Below are 13547 nucleotides of genomic sequence, written 5' to 3' on the forward strand. Positions count from 1 at the left end.
CATAGTCCAGATTGATATAGACTGGAGTTTTTTCTTCAGGCACAGGAGTCTCCATACCAACAGGAGTATTAAGACCAATGAATCAAAAGGTAAAGCACTGAAGGAACTGGACGAAGAGGTGATTTTTTTTTTTTTTTTTTTAGGTCCCAGAACAAGAGCAGTTCCAGGGACAAGTTTCGCCTCTCTCTTGGTGCTAAGAAGAAAAGCACATGTTAGCCAACACTGGACCTAAGAGGGGACAACAAGAGGCTGAATGTCAGAGTCTTCGGGATGGAGTCTGTGGCGGAACCAACCTCGCCACTGAGAACTGGAGAAGCCTGGTTGCTAGCCTCCTGCCCAGTGATTATGGTCCCTGGGAGATATTGCCCTTTAACCTCCCTGGCGGTATGATTATGTCAGGAATTTTGTACCAAAAGCGGTACCATTTTTTTGCAAGGAAATTTGGTGTTATGTATTGTAGGCCAGTAATTACTTTCTTAAACCTGACCACAAGTACTCTCAGATGTGATAAAGTTCGAAACATAAAATCATGAATTATAATCTAATAAATAATATAATTTTATTCAATAATGTAATAAATAATGAAATTTGTCAAACAAAGAAAATTCAGTAAACATCCTGGGTGTGGTAAATTTTGAAACATGGGACTGCACATAGACCGACATCACAATCAGGGCAATGGAATCTGGTTTCCTTTCGGATTTTTTTTCCATTGCTATCTCGCTTTGAGCAGCAAACTACGCACATCCTTGTAGGTGCTGCCTTTTTTGCAGTTGGCGGGATGTAATCCATAAAGTGACGACCAGTCAGGCGTTCTGGGTTGACAACGTCAACAGCACGACGTCCAGATCTGTTCACGGCCACTGATGCCGTTTGGTAGTTCACAAAAATCCGCTCCGCCACCTTCCAGATAAAGTCAGAATGAACAAGAGGCATGTCACTCTTTCCTCTGTGCAGTATATAGGCATTCCAGAGGCATTGTTCCAGTAGATGCCTGAAGATTTTTTTGTAATATTTTTGTTGTTGTTTCCGCATAGCCGGATAAAATGTCATCGCCTGATCAGCTCTATCGACTCCTCCCATGGTGTTGTTGTAGTCAATCACAAGTTGTGGCTTCATGACATCTTTCCCACCTCTTGTGTGGACCATGGCAGTGGAGGTGTTATGCACTGTACTCATTAGGCATACGTCTTTTTTGTCACGCCAACGCATTGCCATCATCTTTCCTTTCTGCCAGGCAACCATTTCTCCTGTTTTCAGTTTTTTCTTGGCAAACATAGATGGCAGGTCACGTCGGTTGGCCCTAACGGTTCCATATCCATCAGTCTTGTGTTTTATCAGAAACTCGTACAGCTCAGGCGATGTGTAAAAGTTGTCCGTTGTCACACAATACCCCTGATTCAGCAATGGCTCAAGCAGTGTAAGGACTGATGACGTTGCCATCCCATAGCCGCTGTACCTGGGGTTGAATTGTGTTCCTTTACCGGTGTATATGACGGAATTCCATATATAGCCAGTGGCACACTCGCAGAGCATATAGGATTTTATTCCAAACCGTGCTCTCTTGGATGCGATGTATTGAATCCAGCTGAGGCGTCCCTTGTAAGCCATCAGACTTTCATCAATGCTGATGTCTCTATCTGGCACATAGGCCTGCTGGAAATTTTTTAGGATCATTTGGTATACTTCCCAGATCTTCTTGAGTTTTGGCGCTGGATGTGTGGCTTCGTCAAATTCCTCGTTGTTGGTGAAGTGCAAATTCTTCATTATGAGGGAAAATCGGTACTCGGACATGATGGTGCCAAAAAATGGGGTTGCCAGCCATTTATTGGTAGTCCAGTACCATTTCTGCTGGGGTTTCCCCACCACCCCCTGAAGAAGTATTCGCCCCAGAAACTTCCAGATGTCCTCTTTAGTCACCGGTTTCCATTTTCTGTTCCTGGAAAACTTGCTATGCAGAGTAGCTGATTGCTGCTCGTTGTAGTGATTTGTCTCCGTGACAATCTTTTCAATGACGTAATCTGTGAGAAATAATTTTAGGTATGCCAAAGGATCATTGTGCTCAACGTCTACCTTCATCCCAGGTGATCCAGTAAACGGAAATCTTGGCGGCGGTACCTCATCCATACCGCAATCAATAAGGCACCAAGTGCGCGCATCACTAAGCTCGGGTGCAGAATCGTCGCTGTCGCCACTTCTCTGGTCACTGTCAGAGTCGGATGACAAATCTTGCCACGAATCGCTATCACAGTCGCTCAATTCTGCGAGGGGCTCTGTGTCGCTGCCGCTGTCACTCATCTGATCCAAACCCGCTTTGGAGATGCTAAAGTGACGTTTTGATGCCATGGTAAAAAATGTATTTTATGGGCAGAAATTACAGCAAAAAGGGCAGGCAGGGCAGTGTAGGATGATCTGAGGTGATACTGTGTCAAATCTGAGGTGATACAGTGAAATCCTGTCAGATTACATTGTATCACCTAACTTTATGTGTGTCTGTCACTTTTATACTTTTATGAATTTGAATTACCCGCCCAGTTCCGCCCCCATGAGCCTTTGCGGCTCACAGAGACGGATCCAGGAGGGCAGATGGAGGCATCCGCCGGGGCTCTCACCGGCAATCACAGCGGGGACATCGCTGGATCGCAAGGAGAAGGTAAGGAGACTCGGAGTTATCTACCCCGAGCGTGACTCGGGGTTACCGCTTCTGGCAGCGAAAATTAACCCCGAGTCACGCTCGGGAATACCGCTAGGGAGGTTAAGGGACTGAATTGGGGCTTATGGACTGCTACCATAATGTACTGACCCTTTAAGAACTACTTTTGGGCATGTGGATTGTATAATACTGTCCCTAGCCCTTTAAATACTTTGGGGACAGATTGGTACTTTTGTATATGGCACTTCGGACACAGTCGAAGTTACCGAAGTTGTCGGTATCGGACAAAGGACCACGTGGCGGCGGCCATTTTAACTTCGAACACCGCCGACCCTTAACATCAACTCCACTTCGAGACTTCGACTAAAGTCGAAGTACAGGCACACTTCGAATGGGACTTAGCCGTTTTTATGCCAGAAATTGACCGACCGCACAGCTCAAATCCATGGAACTGTTTTGGGCAAGAAAATGTGCTGGCGGTCGGTCATAAAAGTACTTCCGTGTAACTTGATCCACTGGAGGGATTTGCCTGATTTGGAAGTGTTTATGTTTAAAGTATGCTGAGTCTGAATATGTGATTTTTATGTGAATGTGATGTATGGTTTTAAAGTTATGAAAGTTGTGTAAAAAGTATATTTTAAACTGTATGCATAATGGGATTATGTGTCACACTAAGGGGAGGGGATGTGTGGGTTGCACCCGTGATACTATTGGTTATTTTATGCCTCCCCCTGGGTGTGGCCTGTATGTGTGAGATGGAAATAAAAGCCAGGCTGGATGAGCCAGTCGAGAGTTCCTGCTTAACCCTCAAAGTGAAGTGTCGTCTCATTATTGGGGGAGGATTTATTGTATGCTGTTACAGTTTGACTGCTAGGAGTGCAAACCTATTCGTATGGTTCCTATTCAACTGTCTACAGCATTCAGAGGCTTGAGAGGATTTATATGCTTCTCAGATTCGGTGATTGTGGTGTCTGCCAGAGTGCTTGGAGTCCTCAGGAAACGCTAGGAACATCCATTAACGGAGGTACCCAGTCGGGGTGCCAGGCGATCCGTTACAGAGTCAATCAGATCCATATCTCAAGCAATCTGGGAGGATGATTTCCTTACCTCTATATATATATATATATATATATATATATATATATATATATATATATATATATATATCCAATCTGCAGAGAGCTTCGGCATTAGCTCAGAAGAAAACTTCCAAGTTAGTGCCATACTACTTGGCCTCAATGCGGCCCCAAGAATCTTTATATGTGCTTATAGAGAGTCCAGAACTCCACCTGGTTCCATTATCTGGAGGGTCTACTTCTGATATCCTTAGACCTTCAGAAGGCAGGCACACAGAGGGTTTGGCTGCTTGATGAATATCAAGAAAAGCAGTTTCACACCAGCTCAGTGGTTGACATTCCTGAGTGGAAAATTCTATGCTCTGCTTTTCCCTATCTCAGGAACAGTTCCACAGATTGTGTGAAGGGTTTTCTCTCCCAGTTTTTCCATTTCTGCTTGCTAACCGCAAGAAAATAGATGCAACTACTAGGACTCCTGGCTTCCACCAGCAGACTTGTCAGATGGCCCCAATGGCATCTCTGGATTTCTCACAGATCCTTCCTATCTTGGTTTAACAAGAGAAAGGTTATTGGAACCAGCCACTGACTATGTCCCCATCAGTGGAGTTACACCTTACCTGGTAGCTGAAAAGAGGGATTAGATCTCTGAGTTTCCAGTTAAGAGATCCTCCTTGGTCAATTATTAGCTCGAATTCCAGTTTTTATAAGATTGGTTGCACAGTGTTTGGACCATGTTGCACAATATTTCCATTCATTTGTATTGAATTACGAGTCATTTTCAAGGCCTTCTTCACTTCAGAGGCTTGCTGAAGAATGAGTGGGTCCAAATATCAATGCAACTGTATCCTATATTTATCAAGATGGGTCTCACAAATACGTATTGATGGAATTCCAGCCATAATGATCAGGGCATAGAAGAACAACCAATGGCTGTTTGCTTGAGCTGAATAACTGTGAACAAGGTGGATTGGCAACCATGTCACGACGTATCCTTGGGGTTGACACAGATTTGTCTGATACCCTACATAGATCTGATGGCCATTTTTTGGAACTACCAGGTCCAAAAGTATTTTCTACATGCTAGGACCAGAATGCTCAGGTTCAGGATAAACTGACTCAAATTTAGAATTTTAGTCTGATGTATATATTTTCCTCTTTTGGACTTTCCTAAAAAGGGAATGCAAAAGGTGACAGTGGAAGACCGTGTCGACTCTAATTCCTATGATGAATAAGATGATTTTGGAACCTTCAAGGAAAATTCCAGTACGTCCAGACCTATAACAAGGCTCCTTGACACACCAGGATCCTCAAGTTCTAGTGTTCATGCGGGAGTTCATATTGGTATAGGCATCCCTGAGACGGTCAGTGAGATCCTCTTACAATCCTGTACAGGCTTTACAAAGCTTGACATGCTTTTTTTCTGTTGGAATTACTCCTTGTTCAGGCCTTGAAAGGTTCTGTGTTATAAAGGAGCACTTAGCTCCACTTTGCTTCATATAGGCATTGATTGAAATCATGCCTCCACTGAGTGTGGTGAAGCCAATATGTGACGTACCACTGCTCTCACGGGCCCTGACTGAACCATTATTCGAACCTCTAGAAGGTGCTTCCATGGTGGTAGCACAGAAAGTGCTGGTGGCTGGTATCCCAGCAAGGAAAATGGGTGAACTCCAGGCTTGATCCTGTGAACCCCCTTTCACTACTTTTCAACAGATATGGTTGTCTTACATTTGGCACCTGAAGATCCTGCCTATGGTGAATGCTTATCTGTCATTATCTACCTGTACTGAAGGGTACCCATTCAGCGTTGATGCCCCTGGTGCTTTGCTTCATGTAATCAACAATTGAACTCAAGCCTCCGCTGAGGGTGTTGAAACCAATATGTGACGTACCACTGGTCTCACGGGCTCTGACTAAACCATTATTTGAACCTCTAGAAGGAGCTTCCATGCTGGTAGCACAGAAAGTGCTGGTGGCTGGTACCCCAGCAAGGAAAATGGGTGAACTCCAGGCTTGATCCTCTGAACCCCCTTTCGCTACTTTTCAACAGATATGGTCGTCTTGCATTTGGCACCTGAAGATCCTGCCTATGGTGAATGCTTATCTGTCATTATCTACCTGTACTGAAGGGTACCCATTCAGCGTTGATGCCCCTGGTGCTTTGCTTCATGTAAGCAACAGTTGAACTCAAGCCTCCGCTGAGGGTGTTGAAACCAATATGTGACGTACCACTGGTCTCACGGGCTCTGACTAAACCATCATTTGAACCTCTAGCAGTAGCTTCCATGATGTTAGCACAGACATCGCTGTACCACAGCAGGGTGAATGTGTGAACTCCAGGCTTGATCCTGTGTACCCCCATTCACTGAATTTCAACAGGATATGGTTGTCTTGCATATAGCACCAGAGATCCTGCCTAAAGTGAGAGCCTTTCAATGCCGTTCTCTACCTGTACCAAAGGATTTGGGGGCATTCTCCACTAGTGCTGTTACAGCGTTTCATGGGCTTCCATGGCAATGGTCTCTGCTGAAACTTTGTAAAGTTGGCATTTGGACCTTTTTGAACTAGTTTGTCCTGCATTATATATTGGACATTGAAGCAATTAATGAGGCAAAATTTGGACATCACGTCCGTTCCCTACCTGTGCTGGAGGGTATCAGGGCACTCTCCTCTCATGCTGTTGCAGCATTGTGGGTTTCCATGGCAATGATTTCTGCTGACACTTTTTGTAAGCTAGCATTTGAACCTCTTTAGACACGTTTGTCTGGCATTTCATACTGTTCGTTAAAACAGTCTATGATGCACAATTTGGTACTCAAGTACTTAACTCAGTTCATTCTTCTATCTATGTTGAATTATTCAGATTATTTGATTGGCTATCCCTCCATTTGTAAGCTTGGGTATTCCCCATGTGTATATGCTGCCATGATTAGCCAGGAAAGTGGAAAATGTATTTTCATACTTACCGTAATTTTCTTTTCCTGGCTATTATTCATGGCAGCATATACTTCCCACCCATTAATGTCTCTATTTATGTACTGTAGAGCTTGTAAATAGTGATGTACCGAACGGTTCGCTGGCGAATAGTTCCTGGCGAACATAGCGTGTTCGCGATCGCCACGGCGGGCGAACATATGCGCGGTTCGATCCGCCCCCTATTCGTCATCATTGAGTAAACTTTGACCCTGTGCCTCACAGTCAGCAGACACATTCCAGCCAATCAGCAGCAGACCCTCCCTTCGAGATCCTCCCACCTCCTGTACAGCATCCATTTTAGATTCATTCTGAAGCTGCATTCTTAGTGAGAGGAGGGAAAGTGTAGCTGCTGCTGATTTGATAGGGAAATGGATAGCTAGGCTAGTGTATTCAGTGTCCACTACAGTCCTGAAGGACTCATCTGATCTCTGCTGTAAGGACAGCACCCCAAAAAGCCCCTGTGTAATCTTATTACAGTTGCCTGGCTGCCAGCTTCTATGTCAGGCTCACAGTGGATATTGTGCCCACGTGCCTAGTGCCACCACTCATATCTGGTGTCACAATAGCTTGCATTTAAAAACAAAAAAGTTTTTGACTGTAATATAATAGCAGTCAGTGTCCTTCATAACTGTGTGTCAGGTCTACAGCGTGTACTTTGCCAACCTCTGCCAGTGCACAGTGCCACTCATATCTGGTGTCACAATAGCTTGTATTTAAAAACAAAAAAAGTTTTTGACTGTAATCTAATAGCAGTCAGTGTCCTTCATAACTGTGTGTCAGGCCTACAGCGTCTACTCTGCCAACCTCTGCCAGTGCACAGTGCCACTCATATCTGGTGTCACAATAGCGTGCATTTACAACCAAAAAAATGTTTTTCACTGTAATAGATTGAATAGCAGTTAGTTGTCTGCAAGCGTCTGTGTGTCAGGCCAACAGCGTGTACTCTGCCAACCTCTGCCAGTGCACAGTGCCACTGATATCTGGTGTCACAATAGCGTGCATTTAAAGACCAAAATTTTTTTTCACTGTTATAGATTGAATAGCAGTTAGTTGTCTTCAAGCGGGTGTGTCAGGCCTACAGCGTCTACTCTGCTAGTGCACATTGCCACTCTTATCTGGTGTCACAATAGGATGCATTTAAAAACCCAAAAACTTTTTTGACTGTAATATAATAGCAGTCAGTGTCCTTCATAAGTGTGTGTCAGGCCTACAGCGTGTACTCTGCCAACCTCTGCCAGTGCACAGTGCCACTCTTATCTGGTGTCGCAATAGCGTGCATTTACAACCCAAAAAATGTTTTTCACTGTAATAGATTGAATAGCAGTTGGTTGTCTGCAAGCGTCTGTGTGTCAGGCCAACAGCATGTACTCTGCCAACCTCTGCCAGTGCACAGTGCCACTGATATCTGGTGTCACAATAGCGTGCATTTAAAGACCAGACATTTTTTTTCACTGTTATAGATTGAATAGCAGTTAGTTGTCTGCAAGCGGGTGTGTCAGGCCTACAGCGTGTACTCTGCCAGTGCACATTGCCACTCATATCTGGTGTCACAATAGCGTGCATTTAAAACCAAATTTTTTTTTTCACTGTTATAGATTGAATAGCAGTTAGTTGTCTGCAAGCGTCTGTGTGTCAGGCCTACAGTGTGTACTCTGCCAACCTCTGCCACTGTACATTGCCCATCATATCTGGTGTCACAATAGCGTGCATTTAAAAACAAAAATTTTTTTTCACTGTTATAGATTGAATAGCAGTTAGTTGTCTTCAAGCGTGTGTGCCAGGCCTACAGTGTGTACTCTGAAAAACCTCTGCCACTGCACAGTGCCACTCATATCTGGTCTCACAATAGCGTGCATTTAAAAACAAAAAAACTTTTTTCACTGTTATAGATTGAATAGCAGTTAGTTGTCTTCAAGCGGCTGTGTCAAGCCTACAGCGTCTACTCTGCCAACCTCTGCCAGTGCACAGTGCCACTCATATCTGGTGTCACAATAGCGTGCATTTAAAAACCCAAAAACTTTTTTCACTGTTATAGATTGAATAGCAGTTAGTTGTCTTCAAGCGGGTGTGTCAGGCTTACAGCATGTACTCTGCCAACCTCTGCCACTGCACAGTGCCATTCATATCTGGTCTCACAGTAGCTTGCACGCATAGTACCACTAATCAAAAAAAAAAGGAGAGGCAGTGGTCGTGGTGCTGTGATTCCCTTTGGCCCTAGAACAAGGGTAGGCAACCTTTTAGCAGCACTGTGCCAATATAGGATTGTGATGTCCCGTAGCATGCCGGTCCTATTTTTTAAATTGAGGTTTGTATGCTGCCGTATTCTGCTTGTGTTATTTATACTGTAATTGCTTTGTATCGTTGTATTTGTGCGTATATGAGCTATTATATTCTATATGTTCAGGAGTAGTTTGGTATCGTGTATGATACATGTGAATGTGGGCTGTGTATGGGGGCTGCTTGTGGAATTGTGTGTGGGGATGTATATGTCATTTTGTGTGTTTGGTAGTGTGTGTATGTGTGGGGGCTGTTTGGGTTATTGCATGTGAGAGGCTGCATGTGGGGTTGTGTGTATGTATGTGGATTGTTAACGGGTTACGTTTGTGCGGATTGTATGTATGTTTGTTTGTGGGCTGTTTGTATTATTTGTATGAGGGGATGGTTATTGTGCATTTCTGTGTATATCTAGCAGTGTGGGTGGCTTCCCTGGGTTCCAGTGGGGACCAGGCTGGCCAGGTACAGGTCAAGGACCGGAGCTGCAACAGCAGCTGCAAGCTGCTCTACTACAGTGTTGATTCCCATTCACGAGTGCTGGGAGGAATTGATCTGAGATCACTTACTCTATGTGCTGCAATGCATAAATTGAGGATTGTCCTTCACCACCTTTTCGTATTAGCAGATATCTGAAGTTTCACTGGGACTCCTGATAGGCCAGAGCCTGTTTGGCTCTAGCAGCCTTGAGTGCCGTGCAAAGACACCTTGAGTGCCGTGCATGGCACTAGTGCCGTAGGTTGCCTACCCCTGCCCTAGAATAATGCCCAGTTTTCAGAGGCCACGTACCCGCCTTACCCGCCTGCTGCCACCACCAACACTAGCACCACAGCCGCTTCACTTTATCTGTCAGAGGAGTTATTTACACATCCGTTTGAATAAATGAGTGATGCGCAACCATTATTACCAGAGGATGTAGATAACAGGGATATGTCTCAGTCAGGCAGCATTACACACACGGACGTACGGTGTGATGATGATTATGTTGTACCCGCTGCTGCTTCCTTTGCTGAGTTGTCAGATACAAGTGAAGCGGTTGATGACGATAGGTCCATGGATGTCACGTGGGTGCCCGCTCGGCAAGAAGAAGAACAGGGCGAAAGTTCAGATGGGGAGACAGATAGGAGGAGGAGACGAGTTGGAAGCAGGGGGAGGTCGTCGCAAGGAGCTAGTGGCACAGAAAGACAGCATGCATCGGCACCCGGGGTCAGCCCGACAGCACGCCAATCAACGCATGCTGTGTCCACCACCAGAATGCCGTCATTGCAGAGCTCAGCAGTGTGGAATTTTTTTTGTGTGTCTGCCTCTGACAACAGCGATGCCATTTGCAACCTGTGCCAAAAGAAACTGAGTTGTGGGAAGTCCAACACCCACCTAGGTACAACTGCTTTGCATAGGCACATGATCGCACATCACAAACGCCTATGGGATCAACACATGAGTACAAGCAGCACACAAACTCAAAGCCGCCATCCTCCTCCTGGTCCAGCATCTTCAGCCACATCAACCACTGCTGTCCTTCTTGCCCCCTCTCAACCATCCGCCACTCCGTCTCTCACCTTGAGCAGTACCCGCTCATCTGCCCACAGTCAGGTGTCTGTCAAGGACATGTTTGAGCGTAAGAAGCCAATGTCAGAAAGTCACCCCCTTGCCCGACGTCTGACAGCTGGCTTGTCTGAACTATTAGCCCGCCAGCTTTTACCATACAAGCTGGTGGAGTCTGAGGCGTTCAAAAAATTTGTAGCTATTGGGACACCGCAGTGGAAGGTACCCGGACAAAATTTATTTTCACAAAAGGCAATCCCCAACCTGTACTCGATTGTGCAAAAGGAAGTAATGGCATGTCTGGCACACAGTGTTTGGGCAAGGGTCCATCTGACCACTGATACCTGGTCTGCAAAGGCTGGTCAGGGCAGGTATATCACCTACACTGCGCATTGGGTAAACCTGCTGACGGCTGCCAAGCATGGAATGCGTGGCTCTGCAGAGGAGTTGGTGACATCACCACGACTTGCAGGCAGGCCTGCTGCCACCTCCTCTACTCCTCCTACTCCATCCTCTTACATAACCTCCTCGGCTGAGTCCTCTTCTGCTGCTGAGTCTTGCTCCACATCAACGGCACCCCCTAGCTCCTCAGGTACTATTCCACATCCCGGATATGGCAGTGTCACGCCGTCTTGGGTTTGACTTGCTTGAAAGCAGAGAGTCACACCGGACAAGCACTCCTGTCCGCCCTGAACGCACAGGTGGAAAAGTGGCTGACTCCGCAGCAACTGGAGATCGGCAAAGTGGTTTGTGACAATGGAACAAATTTGTTGGCGGCATTGAAGTTGGGCAAGTTGACACATGTGCCATGCATGGCACATGTGTGTAATCTGATCGTACAATGCTTTGTGCATAAGTACACAGGCTTACAGGACGTCCTGAAGCAGGCCAGGAAGGTGTGTGGCCATTTCAGGCATTCCTACACGGCCATGGCGCACTTTGCAGATATCCAGCGGCGAAACAACATGCCAGTGAGGCGCTTGATTTGCAACAGCCCGACACGTTGGAATTCAACACTCCTAATGTTCGACCGCCTGCTCCAACAAGAAAAAGCCGTTAATGAATATTTGTATGACCTGGGTGCTAGCACAGCCTCTGGGGAGCTGGGAATTTTTTTGCCACGTTACTGGACGCTCATGCGCAATGCCTGTAGGCTCATGCGTCCTTTTGAGGAGGTGACAAACCTAGTCAGTCACACCGAAGGCACCATCAACGACATCATACCATTTGTTTTCTTCCTGGAGCGTGCCCTGCGAAGAGTGCTGGATCAGGCCGTAGATGAGCGTGAAGAGGAAGAGGAAGAGTTGTGGTCACCATCACCACCAGAAACAGCCTTATCAGCATTGCTTGCTGGACCTGCGGCAACGCTGGAAGAGGATTGTGAGGAAGAGGAGTCAGAGGAGGAATGTGGCTTTGAGGAGGAGGAGGAAGACCAATCACAAAAGGCATCCCAGGGTGCTCGTTGTCACCTATCTGGTACCCGTGGTGTTGTATGTGGCTGGGGGTAAGAACATACCTTCATTGAGATCACTGAGGAGGAGGAACAGGAAATGAGTAGCTCGGCATCCAACCTTGTGCAAATGGGGTCTTTCATGCTGTCGTGCCTGTTGAGGGACCCTCGTATAAAAAGGCTGAAGGAGAACGACCTGTACTGGGTGTCCACGCTACTAGACCCCCGGTATAAGCAGAAAGTGGCTGAAATGTTACCAAATTACAACAAGTCGGAAAGGATGCAGCATTTGCAAAATAAATTAAAAAGTATGCTTTACACAGCGTATAAGGGTGATGTCACAGCACAACGGGAATCTAACAGGGGAAGAGGTGAAAGTAATCCTCCTCCTCCCACGACCACGACGGCAAGGACAGGACGCTTTACAGACGTGTTCTTGATGGAGGACATGCGGAGCTTTTTAAGTCCTACGCATCGCCACAGCCCTTCGGGATCCACCCTCAAAGAACGACTCGACCGACAGGTAGCAGACTACCTCGCCTTAACTGCAGATATCGACACCCTGAGGAGCGATGAACCCCTTGACTACTGGGTGTGCAGGCTTGACCTGTGGCCTGAGCTATCCCAATTTGCGATAGAACTTCTGGCCTGCCCCTCTTCAAGTGTCCTGTCAGAAAGGACCTTCAGTGCAGCAGGAGGTATTGTCACTGAGAAGAGAAGTCGCCTAGGTCAAAAAAGTCTAGATTACCTCACCTTTATTAAGATGAATGAGGGATGGATCCCGAAGGGACTGACACTGGGCGATACATTCGATTAAAAAAGGCCTGATGAGATGAGCTGCCTTGGGCTAAAAATGGGCCACATGCTGCTGTATTTTAGCTCTGAATGCCGGTTGACTTGCGTGACTTATCCGCCACCAACTAGGGTTCAAGCCGCAATGTTTTAGGGCACTTTCTGCCTGGGAAACAAACATCATTTTTTATGGCCGCTGCTACAGCAGCGGCTGCAAAAATACCTATTTTTTCAGGCATGTGTACATGCCTAATTTTTCGGCCCTCTGGTGATGCACTGTGGCTTCAAAAACCAAACCAAAAAAAGGCACATAGCAGGGATTAAACTGATAGGAGTAGTACTACTTAACACACCACTCCTATCTGGTGGCACATTAGACTGCACGCGCAGTGCCCCAAATTTGAAGTAGGAGGACCGACCAAGCATCTTTTTCCGACTCCCGGTTCCTAAAATCGATGCCATATACACGTCCCCTGATAGGGCGCCAGCTCGTTATTCTCTTTTTCACTTCACTAGGGACACATTACTGCACTATGGGCACTTAGACCCACTCTTTGTCTTGCACAGTGTTATTCCTAGCCAGCATCTGTGATGGGAAATCAGGCAGTCATCTAAACATTTAGATTGAGCTTTAGCTTAGAACACCCTTGAAGGTGTTTAAGGAGATTAGGGCTAGTTTAGAGGATTCTTCTTAGACCTCTCTGAGTCTTTATAGCCCTTCTACCTATCCAGCATTTCTGGAAATTAGCTAAGAGAAAGAGTGGATGTGTGTCTGTGATACATT

The sequence above is a fragment of the Pelobates fuscus genome, chromosome 4, assembly GCF_036172605.1.
Source record: "Pelobates fuscus isolate aPelFus1 chromosome 4, aPelFus1.pri, whole genome shotgun sequence".
Taxonomy (NCBI): Eukaryota; Metazoa; Chordata; class Amphibia; order Anura; family Pelobatidae; genus Pelobates; species Pelobates fuscus.